Source organism: Phalangium opilio, unplaced genomic scaffold (genome assembly GCF_054372755.1).
Source record: "Phalangium opilio isolate 3A_F unplaced genomic scaffold, DU_Popi_V2 ptg000009l_1, whole genome shotgun sequence".
Classification (NCBI taxonomy): Eukaryota; Metazoa; Arthropoda; class Arachnida; order Opiliones; family Phalangiidae; genus Phalangium; species Phalangium opilio.
In genome coordinates this window covers 4,279,330-4,291,453 of record NW_028324146.1, presented here as the reverse complement: position 1 = coordinate 4,291,453, position 12,124 = coordinate 4,279,330, and the positions used below count along the sequence as shown (strand labels likewise).

The 12,124-nt window shown below is 35.6% G+C and overlaps 1 protein-coding gene across 3 annotated transcripts in view; it reads left to right on the top strand.

Annotated features, from left to right (window-relative positions):
• The window catches only part of LOC149713439 (elongation factor-like GTPase 1), a 90,485-nt gene that overhangs the window by 68,900 nt on the left and 9,461 nt on the right, over positions 1–12,124 (top strand). The gene's annotated exons all lie outside the window — the stretch shown is intronic.

Sequence of the window (12,124 nt, the reverse complement as noted above, 5' to 3'; positions counted from 1 at the left end):
AGCGATCGATTCATAGTTTCATACTGCAATTTGAGAGCGATCAATTCATAGTTTCATACTGCAATTTGAGAGCGATCGATTCATAGTTTCATACTGCAATTTGAGAGCGATCGATTCATAGTTTCATACTGCAATTTGAGAGCGATCGATTCATAGTTTCATACTGCAATTTGAGAGCGATCGATTCATAGTTTCATACTGCAATTTGAGAGCGATCGATTCATAGTTTCATACTGCAATTTGAGAGCGATCGATTCATAGTTTCATACTGCAATTTGAGAGCGATCGATTCATAGTTTCATACTGCAATTTGAGAGCGATCGATTCATAGTTTCATACTGCAATTTGAGAGCGATCGATTCATAGTTTCATACTGCAATTTGAGAGCGATCGATTCATAGTTTCATACTGCAATTTGAGAGCGATCGATTCATAGTTTCATACTGCAATTTGAGAGCGATCGATTCATAGTTTCATACTGCAATTTGAGAGCGATCGATTCATAGTTTCATACTGCAATTTGAGAGCGATCGATTCATAGTTTCATACTGCAATTTGAGAGCGATCGATTCATAGTTTCATACTGCAATTTGAGAGCGATCGATTCATAGTTTCATACTGCAATTTGAGAGCGATCGATTCATAGTTTCATACTGCAATTTGAGAGCGATCGATTCATAGTTTCATACTGCAATTTGAGAGCGATCGATTCATAGTTTCATACTGCAATTTGAGAGCGATCGATTCATAGTTTCATACTGCAATTTGAGAGCGATCGATTCATAGTTTCATACTGCAATTTGAGAGCGATCGATTCATAGTTTCATACTGCAATTTGAGAGCGATCGATTCATAGTTTCATACTGCAATTTGAGAGCGATCGATTCATAGTTTCATACTGCAATTTGAGAGCGATCGAATCATAGTTTCATACTGCAATTTGAGAGCGATCGAATCATAGTTTCATACTGCAATTTGAGAGCGATGGATTCATAGTTTCACACTGCAATTTGAGAGCGGTCGATTTCGTGTTACAATTAAAAGAGAGATCGTCGAATCATGCAAAGTTTTAAAAGAGAGATCGTCGAATCATGCAAAGTTTTAAAAGAGAGATCGTCGAATCATGCAAAGTTTTAAAAGAGAGATCGTCGAATCATGCAAAGTTTTAAAAGAGCGATCGTTTCGTGCTATGATTAAATGAGCTATCGATTTGCGCCGAAATTCAAACGGCGATTGATTCTTGTTTCAATAGGAATTTCGAACAAAATTTCCATACATATCGGCGTATTTAAGAAATAACAGAGCCTATTTAGTGATCAAGTATCGTACCGATCAATATAGACTGAATTCAGTACGGAGTTTGTTTAATTAATATGTAATACACCATCTTGTTGTTGATTCTGGCTCGTTGTTATTATGAACGTCGAATCCTAAGAAAAAGGAAATGATGTAAGATGGGAAAGTTCCCGAGAAACGGGCCAGGGGGATGGAGAGGGGGGGGACAAATTTATACGACCAACCCCCTCTCCCACCCCTCCTCTCTCGCGTAGTTTTTATTTTTTTTTTTTTTCCTTTTTTAAAGAAAGATTTTTGAAAACATTGGGCTTATCTTTTTTTCGCAACTCTCTTGGTTGTAAGAAAGGTGGGGAGCGGATAAGAGCGTGGGCATCTCGCGCCGCTTCAATTTTCAAACCAGGTAGATAGTTACTATAGTGTCAAATGGAACTAAGTACCAATATCGAGATTCTGACAACTTGATCGGTAGGCATCCCTAGTTATAGGTTCTGAACTAATATAATCGTTGTGGTCAAACTGGTCGATTCCTAATTTCTCCTATCCTTGCATAGGTGATCAATACACATTTGACTCTAGGTCTATTGGAAAGTTTATTCGTATCGGGGGCTAGAGATGTGAAATTACTGTGCTTTTTAAAAAAGGTAATTTACCGGGTAAATTACAGATTAAAATTTTGGAATAACAAAAATTACTGTAATTTATGGTATTTTATACTTTCACAGGCTTATTACTACGGTAATTTACCGCTAAATTACCATTTTAAAATTACGGTTGGATATAAATCGGTAATTTACGCGGTATTTGGTAAATTACCGGTAATTTACTGTCCGTAAATTACCAATCGTGGCCCAATCGATCGTTTCTTAACTCATGCAATCTCAATCGATCGGATCGGTTCTTAGTTAATACAATATTAATCGAACTGATCGATTCCCAGCTGATATAAACTTCATCAATTTTTTTTTCCAGTTAATGCAATTTTAATTCAAATGATTAATTGAGATCCTAATTATCGAATTAAATAAAAAATTTTGTGAAAGCTGATAGACTCTCAGTTGATCGATTTTAACCAACTGATTGGTTACCAAAATAGAATCGATACCATCTTGACCCATCTGATAGGTTCGTGTTTATACAATCTAAATCAAACTGATCGATTTCCAAATATTTTACTTACCAGTTCAGTTGATCGGTTTTGTAAACATATAGAACATTTAGCATAAATTTATTGATTGTTAATAGCTGTAATGTCAATTATTTTCAAAGTGTTTAATGATTCAAATTAAGTTTACTTGTTTTAATAATCTTCGACCTAAGAAACGATTTTGCTATGGTTTGTAAATTAGTCTTTTATAAAGTAAGGAATTTCATAAAATTTGTATAAACCGAAGTTACGATATTTTTGAAGAAATTTGTTAGCCTGATATACCCGCGGCGGTTTAGCAACGTTCCGCTTAAAATACAAACTCTAGGGTACAACTTGTTCTTTTTTAACCTCGGGTCATCTACAAAACACCTGACTTCATTCGAGGGTCAATCTATGACCCACGATTGACCTTACAAAGTTTAAGTCATACGGACCAATTTTTGAGGTGAAAAATTTGTTTCTATCGTTTGCTATTTAATCTAGAGGCTTTTTAACGCTAAACACGTGACACCAATGCGTCACAGGTGACACAGAGTCGGTCACCTACAAACAGGAAACCACATTCGATATTTTTCTTATTTCAAGGAGTAATAGTATCAAGGATAATTACCAGCATGTGGGTACCGTAAATCTTTAAATAAGTGTTCCATTACCTAAAATGTATTAAATTCATAATTAATATGTCATTGCATTTGCACCATTGAATTTATTTTAAAGAGAGCGCGAAATTGGTAGATAATTATAATTTTTTTAAGTGATTTTATATCAATTTGGTTATAGGCTCAAAAACTGTTTCTACAAAACATTTTCGCTGATTTGTTTTCACGTAATTGTGAAAATCCCCGTTTCCGAAATGAATGCGACGATATTTAGAAGAATAATTTCCTGTTACTTTCACCCAGGGCCGGAAAAAAGCACAGGAGACTGGACATTGTCCAATAAAATTTTAAAATGTCCTATAATGTTTTTAAAAACTAAGGGGGTCACTGGAGATTTTGACCAGTAAATTGTTTTTTTTTTCCAGAGTTTTGTTAGCTTGACTATTAAGACGCGACACAATTTTTGCGCACTCCAGTGGACAATGTCCTTCAAATTCAAATTTTACAGTCAAAGGGGGTATCACTGGACAGATGTCCTATAAGAAAGTTTTCTTATTTCCGGCCCTGCAGTTTTACCAAGGCCTATGCGAAATCGCGCATTTCCCTTCTATGATTGGCTGAAACTTAGTTTGAATTTATGATAAAATACAACTGAAGTCAAAATGGTCGAATTCATTTCGGGTCCTTAAATGGTTAATAAACCCAATTTTGAGTGTAATTATTGTTTTTGAGCTTATTTTATCGTTATTATCGTGTAGAATCATCTTGTTAAACCAGTTACGTTCACTTAAAGAGCGATCATTTCTAAGATTGCTTCGCATTATATTAATTAAACACAGGATCAGCTTAAAGTCTCGTTACTCGTTAGTTATCGATTCACGCGTGAACCTTATTCCACTTTTATTTGTAAAAGATGTAATCATAGCTTATATCCCGACTTGTTTTGTGAAGGGTGCTAAATTATTTAATCCGTCATTAAAAATGGGGATTCATGGTAGAACACTGCAGGGAGTTTTTTTTCGAGAACCGCGTGCAACTTTTAATTCAATTAAACTGTCAAACGTTTTCATAGAAATAATTAGATACGCGCTTACGAGCTCTTTAACACGCGCGTAATGAAGAATATTATTCCAAGCAAAGTTGATATGGAAACGATACTGAGTGTTAAAGGGAGGATGAAGTGGAAAATCAAGTAATTTTTAATCGATTATTCTACTTATTCTTCTTCTACCCGTTTGCATAGTGAAACAACCTGGAAATACAGTCTCCGAATGATTTTAAAATTCAAATTACGTTCAGATTTTAAGGATAATTTGAAATAAGCCCCTCCGACCAATCGCATGACGCCCCGCCTTCCTCTTAACAAAATTTCCGATGCACGCTGCCACGCTCTATATCTCGCGGCACGATTTTCACATCGCGCCCAATTTTTATCAAATCTTGCACTAAATTTCATTCGGCATGGAGCCTGTCCGAGAATTTTGTAAACAAGAAGGCAGGGCGTTACGCGATTGGTCGGAGGTGTTTATTTCAAATTATCCATAAAATTTTAACCTAATTTGAATATTAAAATCATTCGGAGATATTTCCATTCGTGGATGTTTCACTATGCAGACTGTTCTTATAATAAGTAGAATAATCGATAAAAAATTTCCTGATTTTCCACCATCGCTTTAAAGGGTTAGTGGCTGCAAACCCTTATATTTTTAAATTAAATTCGCTGTGTTTCAGAATGCTTAATACAAACTGTATTTTTCTTGTATCACTTCAATCTTTATAGTCCTGTTTAAAGGTAGGAGTTTGTAGGCAGGTAAATGAGACTTATTTCCCTAAACTCACTGCATATGCTCCTCGTGTTGCAGAAAATTACTACTTAACTGCATGTTCTATTTAGAAGTACAAAATACATCCACTTTCGAAAACAAGTCTCTACCCCTTTAATATTGCGTACAAATACGTACATTTGCGGCTGCTTAAAAATATTGTCGAAATTGTTACTTAACAAATTCTTCTCGAGAAATCTGTTTGGCTCTTAAATGAACGCCTTCGGTTTCATAGTAAACACAAATTTTTCTAAATTGTGTAGAGCCACGATGAAAAAATAACAGATGCCTGCCAAATATTAAATACCATGACGATTTCGTTTCATTCAGAACGAAAACGTCATATCTAACAAATTTTAAGACCCGGCGCAAGACGTACAGAGCGTTTAATAACGCGTGGGACATGCTGCGTTTATGCTGTATTCCCGATTTGCTATTACGTACAAATACATGTTATTTCAGTAAAGTATTCCGCTTAATATGTCAACTTTAATTTAGCCATTCATCCAGTGCGTCAATTTATTGTGTTATATCATAAGTCACATAATGTCAGTAAGTGTGATACGCGATGAAATACGGCGTTAATGAATTAAACATGATTCTCACCAACTCTGGAAGGAGAGGTAGAGACAACAAGTTGGGAAACCAAAATAAACCTCTCCGAGTAGCTCGAGATGCAATTAAGAGGCTTTTCTTAAATAATTAAATAAATATAATTGATATTAATTATTTTAATCGTCATTAATTTAGCATACATATAGTTAAATCGTTTTAAGAATCTTTATCCCTAAAATCATTTTAAACATAACTATTGTTGACGTTTGAATTCAAGCGTGTGCCTTTTCAACAATTTTTGGAAATTTAGGGTATGTAAGGCGATTGATTGACTATAAATGATAAGAAAACTCGCAATTGCGTGAACCTTTGGTTGAAGCCACGCCATTGGGAGGCTAAACGTTTCTCGTAACCCTAGCCGATCGCCGCGTAAATCTTAATCCTAACGATGGGTGTAGAAACCGAAAAATGTTTTTGCTTCGGTTTAGCAACTGCGAACGCGGTGACAGACACACAGACACGTCCAGTGTAATATCTCTCCGTGACGTCATCGGCACTCGGAGAGGTAAAAATCAAAGAGTAGTATGTGGTTTTAGAGTTGCCTTGAGCAAACGTCCGAGTTTTCCACGAAAACCTCTGCATATAAAATTATAAGGAACAAACCTTAATTACTTCATAAATATAGCAATTTCAATTGTCCTACTTATTGTTATTGCGTTACTTCTGATTATAGGAATGCGAAGGGCGTTAAGTTAATATACATCGCTCGAACTGTATATGGGTTAAATCATGGTATATTTTCTAGTTCATGGGGTCGATCTAGAAATTCTAAAATAGTCTAAATTGCTCCAATATGTTTTATATGGAAAAAGTATTGTGAAATTTAACTCGCAAATAATTTAACCGTAAAGAAAAAAGCTATTTTTGAAAATAAAATTGGAACCCTAATTCATCTGTAATTTTATAAAGGAATCGTTCTATGAAATGCATTAGTTTGGATGAGATGATGTACGAATAATTTTTTTCTGAAAAATTTGCAAAAAACGAGGGTCATGGAATAGATCTTTTCAAAAGGCGCTGGCTCAGTATCGTTGGCTTGAGACAGAACATCCTTTGTTTGGATCCAAAGACCGTAGATAGGGCTTCAAACTTACCAGTCCACCCAAGTCCTTGTGTCGGAAGTCATACCTAACGTCATTTGGTTCACATACCTGCTTTTCCTTCTTCAAGGGAGGGTGAAGTGAAAAATCAAGTGCTTTTATCGATTCTTCCACTAATTATAAGACCAGTCTGCATAGTGAAACATTAAGGAAATACCTCCGAATGATATTAAAATTCAGATTAAGTTCAGATTTTAAGGATAATTTGAAATAAGGACCTCTGACCAATCACGTAACGCCCCGCCTTCTTGTTAACAAAATTCTCGTGGCATGGTCCATGCCGAATGAAATTTATCGCGAGATTTGATAAAATTTGCCCGCGATATCGTGGCGCGAGATGTAGAGCGTGCAACTGGAATTTTGTTAACAGGAAGGCAGGGCGTTACGCGATTGGTTGGAGGTCCTTATTTCAAATTATACTTAAAATCTGAACCTAATTTGAATTTTAAAATCATTCGGAGATATTTCATGGATGTTTCACTATGCAGACTGCATGGTCTTATAATTAGTGGAAGAATAGATAAAAAATCACTTGATTTTTCACTTCACCCTCCCTTTAAGAGAATAAGGCTATCAAATACCAGGCTCCATTTTCCCGCTGACCTTAAAATAAAAGGTCTATTTTATTTTAGTTTGAAAAAATTCAAGACTTCATGAAAATTCAAGCGTAAAAGTTATGTTTTAAAGCACAATTAATTGTAAAATATTTGTAAAAATCTGAAAATACCGGCCGAAAGTAATGGAATTTTAAAGATGAACAGAAAATTTTGGTAACTTGGAGAAATTTAACCAAGAGAGAGGAATTTGATTTCTTGGTTTGCAACATTGAATGTTCCAGTGTTGGCCATTAGATAAATATGGTTTAAAACACAATATCCCGAATTATAACAAATTCATTTCCAAGGAAATGACCGGTGAATTTTGAATGTGAAATTTCAAAATTATGGCAACCGTGTTGAACGTTTGATAATAGGAAAAATATCGTTAAAACCTTTTTGCTTTTTTTTCCTTACAAAAATACGCGCAAAATCTGTATTTCGATTTTAGTGGCTTAGGTGGTGTGTGTGTGTGTATTATGTGGGTGTATGATAAATAATGTGGGAGAGTGTGGCGCGTGCATAGTTGGGACGTCTTTATTATCAGCTGCGCACACACGCCTCGCCCGCTAGATCTGATGCCATAGAGGCCGCACACCGGCGCACGTGCAGCGTCAATTCATCGCTTTCAGACCAAAACTTTAGATAGCCCTTCATCTCGTGCCTGACCACGATTTATTTTTGATGTTCCATTGACACTTTAAAGGGACACTATAGCACCATAGAACCACGCTGTAAGAAATTTCTGTTAGTTTCTGCAATCTATTTTCGTGATAGCTGTTACGTCACGGTGGTAATTAACCGTCCGTAAATTACGTGTAATAGACGGTGGTAATTAACCGTCCGTAAATTACGTGTAATAGACGGTGGTAATTAACCGTCCGTAAATTACCCGTAATAGACGGTGGTAATTAACCGTCCGTAAATTACGTGTAATAGATAGACGGTGGTAATTAACCGTCCGTAAATTACGTGTAATAGATAGACGGTGGTAATTAACCGTCCTTAAATTACCTGTAATAGACGGTGGTAATTAACCGTCCGTAAATTACCCGTAATAGACGGTGGTAATTAACCGTCCTTAAATTACCCGTAATAGACGGTGGTAATTAACCGTCCGTAAATTACCCGTAATAGACGGTGGTAATTAACCGTCCTTAAATTACGCGTAATAGACGGTGGTAATTAACCGTCCTTAAATTACCCGTAATAGACGGTGGTAATTAACCGTCCTTAAATTACCCGTAATAGACGGTGGTAATTAACCGTCCTTAAATTACCCGTAATAGACGGTGGTAATTAACCGTCCTTAAATTACCCGTAATAGACGGTGGTAATTAACCGTCCTTAAATTACCTGTAATAGACGGTGGTATTTAAGCGTTCGTAAATTACGTGTAATTTAGCAATCGTCATAATATTGCGCACGATATCAATACTTGTTTCTTAAAATCCCTTTTTATTATTATGTTTTTTTTATAAACTTCGGAAAGATGGCATTCAGTCAGTTTCCTTAATTGCGAAACTGTAAAAAAGATGTTATCTTGTGGAGGTTTAGGATTCATTTAGGAGGTAGTGTTCCTTTAGAGCTAATGTTCAATATGAAGTCGGATAAGAAAAGTACTGGAGGGGTTTCCGATTGCATCTTGATCCAGGTTTTGCATAAATCATCCTCTACGAAGTATACAAATAAGGGAGTATGTGCTTGAATCCTTTAAACGGCTTATGTCGCCCTTAAAATCATAAAATGAATTTATGACTTTACCCGAAATTATATTTGAACAAGATTGCCCGGCCAAATTAGAGCCCTACCGTTTTTAAGGCCCCATCTATGGATAGCATTTTACATGTTTAGGCATTTCACTGGTCCAAAACACGGGAAAATCCGCGTGGCCGAAAATGGTCTGCACGAACTCCCGCTCTTTCGTTTTACAAGTTTCAGTGAAAGCGGTTTGCTGCCATTTTTTTTTTTAAGAAATTATCCGCAAAATCTAATTAATTTTAACGGTTCCGTGAAAATTATGATTCGTATATCATACTAAATGTTATAATGTAGCTTATATTTTACTGATTTAAGTTTCGATCCGATCAATGTAATTCCCAAATTGCTCGTTTTGCTTGGAAATAGTCGGGGATCGGTCATTCACGAAATCCCGTCCGCTACCCGCGAAATCCAACGTAAGAAATCCGAAATCAATAACAAAATAAGTTATAAAATCACAAAATCAGTAAAACAAAATCACATAATCAGTGAAAAAAAATCACAAAATCAGTAAAAAAAATCACAAGATCAGTAAAAAAAATCACAAGATCAGTAAAAAAAATCACAAGATCAGTAAAAAAAATCACAAGATCAGTAAATAAATCTCAAGATCAGTAAATAAATCTCAAGATCAGTAAACAAATCTCAAGATCAGTAAATAAATCGCGAAATTCATTACAAAATGTAAAATCACGAGAAAAATCTCAAAATCCGAGATAATCACGGCAAATACCAGGAAATTAAGGGAAATATCGCAAAATCCGTTGAAATCACGTGAAAAAATCCCAAAATCCGACGAAATCCGTTGGGTTTTATCGAATTTTGAAATCAAACAAGAGCCGAAGAAATCAAATAAAATCCAACAAAATCCGAAGAAATCAAATTGGATTTGGAAATCCCGTACACTTTTTTCAAAACGTCCGACCCCTCGGATAAAGTTCATGGTGCGCGTGGTAACAAACCCGAGCAAAGCTCTTTTTTTCTTACACTGAAACGCGCATCATACTTATTTTCATTACGTTACTCATGCAATACTACTATGATTCAAGGTAAGCTCCTGGAAAATGTTAGCTATACGTGATGGTCAAACGTCATAAAGATGCACGTGGTCCTCATGGTTTACTACGGTTTCACGTCTTCTCATTGTGTAGGGATTACCACCCAAAAAGGTACGATCTAGATAAAAATATTTGGAAAGTATTTTAAAATAAGCATCCTGCTTGGATTGTTCGTTATCGTGCTTCTCGTTGCCTCCAAGAGGAACTTAACTGTCACTCAAAATACAACTTGTCAACTTGAACTAAAGTTCGGGAGGGTTGGCTAGACGAAATGGAAGTACAGTATAGACCTCACCCAATATGGACTCTATAGACCATTCCATTAAATACTTGCACAGAAAATAATACACGGGTGCGGCTCAAAGAAGCAACGCCAGATGGAACCCGAGTTCACTACACACGGAAGACCAACTGACTTACACTGCCTCTGGCGGTGCTTTTTGTCACGAGGGAAATAGACTCCGATGGTGGCCCCGCCCCTGTGGTGTTTGCATCTCTTATGCCATCAGTGGAATGGTTTATAAGGGAATTTAATTGAAGATCGAATGAAATGGCTAAACGATATAATTTTTTAATCGATTAATGTCAATCCTTTCTCCTGTTTTTTTTTTTTTTTTTTAATTTTATTTTTTATTTAATTTTTGGTTTTGGTTTACCGTGCACTATTTTTTTTAAAAATTTCTATAATTTTCTTTGCCCTATACGGAATTTACGTCAGCTTTCAGTAGACTGCATGTGCTTTTTATTTCCGAATAATTCTCGTGTTGGTTAGGCACAATTAAAATTTAAGCCTATATTTTTTATCAAAAATTAGTGTTAGAGAAAAAGTAAATTAATAACCAAAAGTGTTTGAGTTAGCATTAGAGGAGTGACGGCATTATAGGGTATGAAATCCGTTTTTACTCCGCGTGGTTATGTAATAGACAACGGAGTTATAAGCTGATACCTGGTTGGTTATTTAGTATTTTTACCTCTCCGAGTGACGATGACGTCACGGAGAGTTATTACACTGGATGTGTGTGTGTGAGTGTGTCTGTTAACGCCAAGGTTAACGCGTTCGCAGTTGGAAAATCGGAGCAAACGTTTTCACAGAAAGCAATTTTTGACCTTAAATCCCATCATTAGGATTATAATATTAATATCGCTTTAAATTGATAATGTTACAAAAGGCCTCAAAACAAGCCCCTTGGCTCTTGAGGGATATCCTCCCCCCTGGGGAGTGCTTTATGTACTGTTGAGGGCACTCTTTTACAAATACCATAGGCAATTTTGACTACAGGGATGGGTAGCGTATAAAGCCTTGATGTCTTATACTTCTGAGGGTAAAATCATTAACTTCTGATTTTGTCTATCGCCTATAACACTCTAGAATGTAAACCTTGGTCCAAGCATGCTCAGAACTAATAAATGAAGAAACTTTGGCTTAAGCATTACTGTCGTTTTAAGAGAAATTATAGAACCGCTCCTTTTCCCGCATTGTAATCCACGTCAACGAAGCTAAAGTTTCGAGTGAATTGGTATATAATCATTTATAATTTCATATTTTAAGGAGTGCTGTAGAATTTCAAAAGATATAAGGCGCGTAAATAGTCCTAGACCCTTAAAGTTGTTTTCGATTATTTTATGCGGTTAATTATACCGAAGTTTTAGTCGCGTAGGAAACGTTATCCGTTTATAAATTTACAACGTCAAAAACATTAACATCATAAGCGTAATACTTTTTTCACTTTTCTTAACTCAAATTTTTTTACGAAATCATTTTTATTCCGCGAGATTTGAATTGTCTTAATTGTCTTTACCCTTATAAAATAGCTTTTTCACAACTTAACTTGTTAGCACGCGCAAGGCTAGGCTTCCAGCATGAAAATTTGAGAAAATTGCTTATTTGTCGAAGTTTTCGTATAGTTTTGCATCAAATTTACCAAAATGTAGCTCATTTATCTAGATCAGATTTGACTAAACACCGAAATTTCGGAGCTCGCTTCTCTAGCTCAGGAATTTTCTAAGTTAAATTTTGAATAATTTCCTCTTTTAAAAGTAAAATCCAATTCGTTATTTTTTAGAATTTAATCCAAAATATTATCATATTGGAGCATTTTTAATCCCATATTTTCCTATAAAAGCCCAAG